Genomic DNA, 10276 nt, shown 5'->3' with positions numbered 1-10276 from the left:
CTTCTGTACAGCATTTCACAGGCATTTAGCAAGCTCTGCAAAACTACTTAGCTCAGCTCTATCATCGGTGTTAACCAATTGTTTTTTTTTTAACATTCTGTGCACTCTTAAAGTGTATTTAAGGCAATAGGCATTAAAGTATTTTGCATATTCTTATGAATAAATGATTGGGCTTTAAAATGAGCCCTCAATGACCTCTGTAACTACAGAAGTTGTGGGGCAATTCATCCTCAAATTCACAGCAGAAGCACTGAAGGCCTTCAAGTAATTATCTCAGCTGCCCCTCTTTCCAGCAGAGAGCTCAGCTGCCCCGGCTCCCTCCTTCCAGCAGTAACTCAGTAGCTCGGCTCCCCTAGCCCCCTATTCAAATTAGTGACTTAGCAACTCAGCTCCCCCTTACTATTAGTGACTCAGCAGCTCAGCTCCCTCTTCCCATTAGTGACTTAGCAACTCAGCTCCCCCTTCCCATTAGTGACTTAGCAACTCAGCTCCCCCTGCTCCCTCTTCCTATTAGTGACTCAGCAGCTCAGCTCCCCCTGCTCCCTCTTCCTATTAGTGACTCAGCAGCTCAGCTCCCCCTTCCCATTACTGACTCAGCAGCTCAGCTTTCTGTGCTCACCCTACCCTCTTTTCCTGCACTGGTTATGCAGCCTTCTAGACTACTGATCTCTATGTAGTGTAAATTCACTAAGAGGAGGAAGCAGGGTGGGGAGTTGAGCTGCTGAGGAGGACTTGAGCTAATTCAGTGCTTCTGCTGTAAACTGTGAGGATAAATTACTCCACAGTACCTTCAGCTACATGGGTCAATGACGGCTTGACTTAAAGAATAATTATGGGGATAGTGAAATACACTCATCCCCATAATTAGAGTCAATGTGAGACACTTAGGCTGTCGCAGGTCGGCTCTACAGATCAGGAACTGAGCGAACACAAACCGCTGATCGCTGAGTTTCCGATCTTCTCCCTGCAGTGAGAGGGGACTGTCAGCCATCGCTCCCTGCAGGGATTCCCCCCACCCCTCTCTGTTCCTCGAGCACTTACTGGGCACAGTCTAGAGAGGCAGAGCTAGATGTCAGGCAGGCAGCGGGGTGGATCCCGATATATATTGTTGGGATCCTTCCTGGCTGCAGTGTGGCTCTGCGCTAATAGCATATAGTGGGCAATAGCCAGCCAGCGTCACAAGGGGGGTGTGGCCCGCACCCGGGTGCCACCATTGGAGGGGAGACACCAAAATGACTGTCATTTTGGTGTCACCACCTATGAAAAGTCAGACCGAGAGCCCTACAGTGCCAGGAGAGAGGAGGGGACCCGGCGGCATAACTCATCCCGCCGGGTGAACGTCCCCTCCTCTCTCTGCCGGCGTCCATCACCAGGATGGCCGCAGGCAGGTGTCAAAAGAGCACCGTGCATGCGCGATGACGTAATCGTGCACGTGCTGCAACGTCACGTGCATTCGCGATGATGTCACGGCGGGGTTTCACCCGGCCTCCACCCCCAGGTGCCAGCCTCGGGACACCCCTGATAGCCAGCTATATGCTGAGTTTTGGGTCAATATTGTCAGGATCCTTCCTGGCTGCAGTGCAGCTCTGCACTGTCAGCATATAGCGGGCAATAGCCAGCTATATGCTGAGCTTTAGGTCAATATTGTCGGAATCCTTCCTGGCTGCAGTGCGGCTCTGCGCTGTCAGCATATAGCGAGCTATAGCCAGCTATATGCTGAGCTTTGGGTCAATATTGTCGGGCTCCTTCCTGGCTGCAGTGCGGCTCTGCGCTGTCAGCATATAGTGGGCAATAGCCAGCTAGATGCTGAGCTTTGGGTCACAGGAGGACATGGTAAATGTCCTCCTGTGACTCTACAGGGAACTATGGCAAAAACAGGTTGGGCGATAGTGCTCTTTAAAAGCTCAATTACTGCCCGTAAAGCATATGTAAATAATTAATTAAATGATGAATTGTCCATAGCCTGGTCACAGGTTCACTTTAAAGAGGACATAAATGGTTTGCAATGAAAGGATCAGCATGTTTAAGGAACAATGATAAATGCTTCCATAAATACTCACAGAGGTTTTCCACATTTCTGAAAAAGCTCTGTGCGGTCTGACCCAAACCACGTGCTGCTTCATCCCATCAGACAGATCAGAAGAAATAGAGGCAAGTCCCAGCGCTACAAAGGATGGGGAGACGTCTTTCTGGGGGAGACCTCTACCTGTCTCTGGCCATGTGTGACCTATAAGAGTTATGACTTTATTAAAAGGCCATTAGAAACACCTTAGCTCCTATAGCCTGACAAATCAAAGATAACATTTTTCCTTTCTCATGTTGTTGTTTGAGAGCTGCATTAAGTTAACAAAAGATCTTTTTCTATATCCTGATAAAGTCTTCTGTAAGAACAGGGCTGTCTATGTACGGAGCCATATCAAAAAAGGCATCTTCGGCATCCTCTTGGGTGTACCAGCTCTGCGGGCTTGCTTATGATTACCTAGGGAGCATGCTTATCTAAAGGGAGGTCTGATGTGCCTTCTTTCATATCACACTGGAAAAGGTTTATTCCTGCTCCCTTTCTCACATTTGTCTTTGTACAAGCTTTAAAACACTTGACTTAAAGCATGTGCTGCTCCAAAAATATTTTTGGCTGCTAGCATTAAACCAACCAGGTATAATGAGCCATATAACATCAGCGCTGAATACTGAAAAATGGCCTGGCCAGGAAGGGGGTCTAAACACCTGGTCTTGAAGTGGTTAAAGAATATTTTTTTTTTTAACAAATAGCTCAATACAGAGGAGTGCTGAGCAAAGCACTAAACGCTTTTCTCCGCATCAGGCTAAAATGGATGGGGACTGCAGCATCTCTTCCCATTGAGGCTGCAGTCCTTGTCCATGGTTATTTCTGTCCATGTTCGGCTGCTTCCTTGGCTGCTTTCTCCCTGAACAGCATCAAACGCCAAGGCTGACGCAGCCAGTTTTACACGGGGCGACGGACAGTCATTAGAGCTTTCAGAATTTCTAATTAGTTATTTCCCAGGAAGCTTCAGTAAGGTCATTAAAGGGAACCTGTGATGAGAGAAATACTTAGGCCGCTATTGTTTCCCTAAAATAAGGAAATCATTGTAAAATGAAGTCACATTTTGGTGTGAATTTAAGGTTTGTACCGCTAAGTCACGTGGTTTTAACGTCAACTGTTTAAGGTAGAGGATCAAGAGGCCAGCCAAGCAATTAGCATTTGCAGAAGCAATGGCAGCATGCATATATCAGACTAAAGCTGAACTCAGGGTTCCTGGCAAAATCTGCCCTCGCAGTGGGTCCCCCCTCCCCCATACTGCAAGGGTTAAATGCTTGTTAAGTCTAGGCGGTAGAGCAGGGGTGGCCTACTCCGGCCCTCCAGCTATTGTGGAACTACAGGTCCAATGAGGCATTGCAAGGCTGACAGTTACAGGCATGAGGCAGAGGCATTTTGGGATCTGTAGTTAAAGCACAGCTGAAGGGCCGCAGTTGCCCACTCCTGGGGTAGAGGAAGTTGTAATACTTACCTTACTCTTCCCTCTGGCAGGCTCCGGCACTCTGTCCTTCTCTGTGATGCTCCAGGTTTTGGACAGACCCTCGTAGTCCTCTTGTACAATGTAGGATTATTGCACACTCAGCTGAGAGTCAGGACAGATAGCATTGAACAACTATAGGACTATAAAAGCCGAGGGACAGAGACTAAGGGCTGGTGCGCACTGTTGCGCTGCACTAAAGGCACACTACCCATCCGTTTTAGCACACACTGTCACACAGCACGATGCTCCGTGTGCTAGGTGCTCTGGTGCATTGTCTTTCATTCTGAATACCCCCCAATGCACCTCCTAGAGGCCATGTGTTGTGCTTCACTGCAATGCGTGGTACCAAAACATGCATTTTCTATACCGCAGCGCATGCTATTGCAGTACTGTGGGATGCAGTGCAACAGACGTCCGCCGGGAGGTGTGTTGGGATGCCAATCAGAATGAATGGCAATGCAATTCCGCAGCACACAGAGCATGTGGTACATTGCACTTTGCATGGGCACTGTGCCTTTAGTGCAATGCTATAGTGTGAACAGGCTCTTGCAGTCTGTATAAGGGCACTTCTCAATTCTCAAATAAGAGTCACGGCAGATATATTGCACAGCATAGGACCATGGAGGCAAAGGAGCGGAGTCTAAGGCAGGGCACTCCTTGACTCTCTCAGCTGAGAGTCATGACAGATGCCACGCAATTATGGACACCGGCACTCCAAAGTAGAATAACATCTATTTATTGACGTTCATGCAACAATACACTTATTGCAACGTTTCGTGGTCACACAGGATCCCCTTCATGATGGTACCGTGGTGTGTGGTGGCATCTGTCATTTACAGTCCATGTACCCATTGCACTCCTTACCGCTGATCCATAGTAATAGGATGGGTGCATCAGTAGTCGACGGATGGCCACCGTCTGAATAGTATAAGCAATTATGGACACCGGCTTACAATCTGTGTAATCAGCGGGCATTCCTTGACTCTCAGCTGAGAGTTAGGACAAATGGCTTTACACAAGCATATGAATACAGAAGCATTGGGTATGAATGATGTATATAATACATCAAATGTTATTACCATAAACATCTCTGCTACATTAGAATTACAGGCATATCAGGTCATCTTTAAGAGCCCATGCTTATCTAAATGAATATGTTGTAGCATGTGTGGCAATGAACACGTAGGTGCACACAGCATTTTTATGCACTGAGTAGTGTCAGCCCTGCCCAGTGGCTTTTGCTAAATGACTTAATCACTCTCAGATCTTCACAACATAAAGACTAGTTTTTCTCTAGTACAAGATAAAGAATTTCTAACAAAATCAACAGTTTGGGGTTTTTTTTTGCACTTTTGAAACAGTTTTAACAAATTGCATTTCAATACCCATTCCAATTGTATATTAAATACACCAAAAGGGAGCTAATAAGAGAAGTTCATGAGTAGGGATTACATACACTTTAACACAGATAACCCAGGAAACTTGAAATTTCCCCAAATTCATGTGATATTTTTTATGTCTTACCTTGCATTGCAATGCAACGTCCTTTTATATTGTTCAGGGCCCCTTCCCCTGTAACAATCGTCAGATGATGGGGTTTCCAAAATTGTGCCTGTAAAGAAAAAAGATGCAATTACATTTACCTTACCTCCATCTTCCACATCACCAGGGGCGTGACATCTCCGCCCTTCCGGTAAGATTTTTCGGGAATGGTGAGCACCCCAAATCTCACGAGAAGCCATTGCAGTCCATTGCAAGAGTGTCTTCTCATGAGATTTGGGCTGCTCTGTATTTCCCGGGATCTTGCCAGAAGTGTGATGTCATCCTCACCTAGGTGCCCTAGCTCCTTCCCAAGTAATTATCACAGGGGCTCGGACATCATAAGAGGGTGTTGCATTACCATAGGTTGTAGTCTACTGAAAAATTGGTGCAGGTCTAATTTTAGGTCCATTAGTGGTTTATCCAAATGAATCCGCTGCCCTTACAGAACGCATATTACCACCCGACATAAAGCACCACATCGGACCAGATAGGTCTCAATGTCCCCTTAAGGAAGCCTCAATCGATGGAATTAGGGGAGATGCCATTACTGACCCCCTTGTTAGTTGCTTGGCTGTCTTTGTCTTTCTGAGTCACTGCCCTAGAAGATGATTGTGGACCAGAAAGTCAGTACTCTTGATTTGCATTGACCAGTGCAAATTTTGGCATTGAGAACCAAAGCAATCTTCCCCCAAAAAATGTTTTTTTAAATTATATGTTGAAATTTCGATGTTAATGAGCCGTTATGAAAAATGTTCTTTCCATTGCATGCAATACTGAGAGTTGAAATAAGCACAGCCCTTTGCGGTTTTATGTTAGTTTAAAGGGCAAAGTGACAGGTTCTCTTGCCCACAACCCACTGATACTTACGTTCGTTGTGCTTCCCTGCCATCCTTTTCGCCCCTTGTGAAAGTGTTCAGGCAAGGTGACTGGTCTAAGCACTGCATCTAGGGAGGAAGAGAAGAAGGTCACATGATTCCACAGTACAGGGGATTTGGGGGGCACCAACAGACAAGCAAAGCAGTAGGAGAGTGAGGCGATGGTGAGAATTAGTGTGTTTGTGTGTGGGGGTGTTTATTTAGAGAACCCATCGTGCAGGGGCAGATAGACTAAGGAAAAATGTGAGCTGGCTAAACAAGCAAAACACTCAGTTTCCCCAATCACACTAAATAGCATAGATGGAGGAATCTCCCCTACCAGCTACTGGCACCACTGCTGTAAGTCACTGCTCGGCAGACTAATTTCCATCAGGTTCCTTCGATTTTTCAATTGAGCTGGGTAATTGAGCCTACCCACAGTAGAATGTTGGCCGATTCACATGGAACTGGCCAAAGGTCTACCAGTGTATGGCCAACTTCATTCAGAAGCTAGAGGCCAAGATTAGTTAAATAACTCTCCAAGAACTTCAATTTGCAAAGGCCCTCCATGACCATTGGATGGCATACTGATTATGGCCAGTCACATGAATGGAAATTAAACAAAACCAACAGCTTATTTGCCTTGACATGGGGTCAAGTGATGCCCACTTCCACACACAAGTATTGCCCTTCATTATAAATGTCCCTTGAGGAGACAGGAAAGGAGACTCCAATGACAGTACATTGCTTTTTAGCTTCTGAGTGGTCATTGTTGGCCTCGGAGCAAAATTTTCGGCATGCAAAGTTGAGCATGAGTAAACTTCCATCACTGATGTATTGCAAATGCTATTATAATGTATGTACGATAACCCGCAATATAACCCATAGCACAACCACTAACCCTTATTCTCGACTTAATCCATCACTCCAACCCTAACCTTACATTCCGGTAAATGCTTTCACAATAGTCTTCTGTACTAAAAAGATGAGTGCATCTTCAATGCTGATTTTTGGCACGGATGTTGGCAGTGCTTATAATGTTTCACCACAGCTTACAATCAACTCTGAAAATCTAAAATAATGCATTTACCATAACTCATCATGTAAACCCTAACACTACCCCTAATCCTTATGGTTCACCCAAAAACCTTAATCTTAACCCTAATTCTAAACCTAACCTCTAACTGTGACTCTAATTCTCCTTCCCCAAGAATAATCTTACCGCAGTCATTAATCTTACACTTACATTATCTTCAAAACTTTCTAAAGCCAAAACAAACCTATGCTGTAATACATCAGCAACAACAATTTTGGCACTGTCATACGACAGACCTAGAAATAAGTGGCAAAAACCCAGGGAGAAACATCGGTGCCAAACACAACTGATTCAACCACTGACAACACAAACATTTGGAGTTAGATATGAGGCTCCTTGGAAAATATTCACATATTGCCGCAATATAGACCTGTGTCACGTTAATTATTATTCATCCAGTCACATGAAAAGAAGGGAAAAAAAAGATGTTATGGAAATTTTTCCCAAATTGTGATAAAATGCTCATGTAAACAACAAAATTGTATCTTATGTTAGAACATATAGAACAAAATCTGAGATGTTTTTCAACTCTTACATAACGGGAATGATCGTCTATCGGCAGAGCTTTGAACGTCACGTGGTGAGAGGTCTGAAGGTATATGCCAGGGAAGAGCATCGAAAAATCTCTCCTTTGGTTAACTTTATGGCCTACATGACCTAAACTTTGCAACCGATGTTCAAATCTCTTGCTTTGCTTTTAGTTATGGGGTGTGTGTGCCCAAAGCATTGTACTGTTTTGTATTTCAGCTTTGATGCTCAACGAAGGCTCTCTATTTTAAACATACAGCTGCAGAGTCAATGGCAAAGAACGTTATTGTTTCATAGAAGTTGACTGTGTCCATGAGTATTATATGGCCAAACGTTTTGAGGACCCCTGACCATCACACCTATATGAACTTGTTGGACATCCCACTCTAAAACCATGGGCACTGAAATGGAGTCCCCTTCCTTTGTGGCTATAACAACTTCCACTCTTCTGGGAATGCTTTTTGCAATAGTCTGAAGAGTGCCTGCGGCAATTTGTGCCCAAGCAGCCAACCAACCATTGTGAGGTCAAATATTGATGGGTTAGCATTTGGCATTCCAGTTTCTACCAATGGTGTTCAGTAGGGTTGAGGTCAGGACATCCATGTTCCTCCACACCAAATTCATCAAACCATGTCTTTATGGAGCTATAGGTAAAAAAACGCAAAAATAAAGTACTCGCAAATAAAGTACCGGATGGATGGATCGTCCATCCGGTACTTTATTTGCAAAAAGGCAAAACAGCAGCAAACAAATGCTTACATGTTTCAGCCCCCAAACTGGGCCTTAGTTGTAGCCTTAATGGAGCAGGCTTTGTGTACAGGAGACAGAGTCATCCTGGAACAGAAAATGGTCTCCCCCCCGACAGTAGAATTGTCTAACAGGTCTATTCACTAAAGGGTGAAGAGTTTGGAGAAGGCAGGAGAAGAGAACAATCTAGGACAAAATAGCTGAACTGGAAAGTGAGCCGAATTGGAGACTTTCTCCAAATCAGCTATGTTGTCCTAGATTGTTCACTTCTCCTGCCTTCCCCAAACCCTTCACCCTTTTGTGAATAGACCTGCAAATGTCTTTGTATAATGTGGTACCCCAGCACCCTTCACTGGATACACCTGAACTCAATAATCTGGAGGAGGGTCTATATATTTTTGGGCATCTAGGTAGATATGTTGGACAAGTGTCTACAAACTTTTGGCTAAACATTGTAAGATGATCTGAATCACCACAGAAGCTGCTTAGGGTGAATGAGGCTCCATTATTATTACATCTGAATCTATAACAGTATCATTTAGCACTGTATGTTGTATTTATCTGACCTTACAGACCATTGACCGTTCTTGTTCTCCTACTTCAGGTTGCTCAAAGGATGTCCATATAAGCAGGTAAGGGTCTTCTCACCGGTCCATGACGTCAGCATGTCCCTCTGTCCCTGAGACCCTTAACCTGTGAAAAAAAAAATGGTCACAGGTGAGGTTCTGAGGAGCCGAGTGGCCCGTATTCACTACAGCATTGGACAAAGAACTAAAACCACCACTGTTCAGCAATGGGAAACTGAAGTTAAATCAGTGGGTTTAATATTCTTATATTGATTAGCTAATATTACACATTAGTATCTTAATTATTTTATGCTCCAGTTTCATATATCATAAGTAAAACTCCACTTTTACAACTTTTACAAGAAAAATGAAAGATTCTTCCAGTTCAAATGTTGCTTTTCAGGGTCTTTTGAATTGTGTATTCTTGAACACCAACAGAAAATTCTCAATTTTGTAAAAACACGGCAAAAAATTTGGTATGAAAATGTTGATGAAAATGCTGAAACACGTTCCCGTTCTGCAGACATTCTCAGCAGCTGGTCATGTGACCAATGTAGCAGCATAGGAGAGGACTTGGAGCACTATTAGGCAGAACCACTGATTGGCTGGCTCTAATTCAAGTCCCTTTACAGAAACTACGTGACCAGTGACTCACCACAGGTTTAGTAACTGGCTGCTAAATGAAGCCTGGAATCCCCGTATTGCAGTTCAGGTCATTTATTTTAGCACTTTGAAGACATAGTCCTCTTTTTAGACCATGTTATACTCATTATTAGGGTGTAACATGAAGCATGGTCGCATGCACCAGCCCTCTAAACCCAAACCACCTTCCCCCCTTGCTAAAATCATGGGGTGCTTCTTGCTCTTGGTCTGCCTGCACAGCTTTGTCATCCATTCACAGGGATGGGTGGATGAAACCAGTGCAAGTTCCATCTGCCACCACGGCAGAGGAGGCCAGGAGCAAGACAGTAACTTCACGGCAATTGTGGTCCATTCACAATTTCCTTTAGCACCATAACAGAGCAGAAAGTCTGCTCCTCCATACGGTCGTGGGCCTGGGGGTAAGCAATCTCTGTCCCAGTTCCTGTTTGTGGTTGTCCCCGACAACTTTGTGTGTCCCAGCTCCTCCTGCTACATTCTTCATAACATAAAGTACATTAAAAAAGTCAAACAAGAAGAGTGGGAGATTCTCCTCGTCCACAGTAGCTGTGAAGACCCAAAAACTCAGTAGAGAGGTCCTCCCAATAAAGTCCCTAAGAAATACAGGAAACTGTCAGTTGGTTTAACTCTCCAGGATCTATCAAAAACTGAAATAAAGGTTTTTGGGTGGACTCGCCCTTTAAGCCCCTTCTGCAGTTCTAGAAACGCTTTGTCCATATGGCTCCTGGAATCTGGTTTGACCTAGTC

The 10276-nt window shown here is 44.5% G+C and overlaps 1 long non-coding RNA gene across 1 annotated transcript in view; it reads left to right on the top strand.

Annotated features, from left to right (window-relative positions):
* Nucleotides 1-8947, top strand: part of LOC108785547 — a 47541-nt gene extending 38594 nt beyond the window's left edge. The window contains exon 3 of the long non-coding RNA XR_001941141.1: nucleotides 8908-8947. This is a non-coding gene — a long non-coding RNA (uncharacterized LOC108785547). The remainder of the gene's footprint in view (nucleotides 1-8907) is intronic.
* The last annotated feature ends 1329 nt before the right edge of the window (nucleotides 8948-10276 follow it).

This window comes from Nanorana parkeri, unplaced genomic scaffold (genome assembly GCF_000935625.1).
Source record: "Nanorana parkeri isolate BGI_ZX_2015 unplaced genomic scaffold, ASM93562v1 scaffold166, whole genome shotgun sequence".
NCBI lineage: Eukaryota > Metazoa > Chordata > Amphibia > Anura > Dicroglossidae > Nanorana > Nanorana parkeri.
This window is presented reverse-complemented; position numbering and strand designations above follow the sequence as displayed.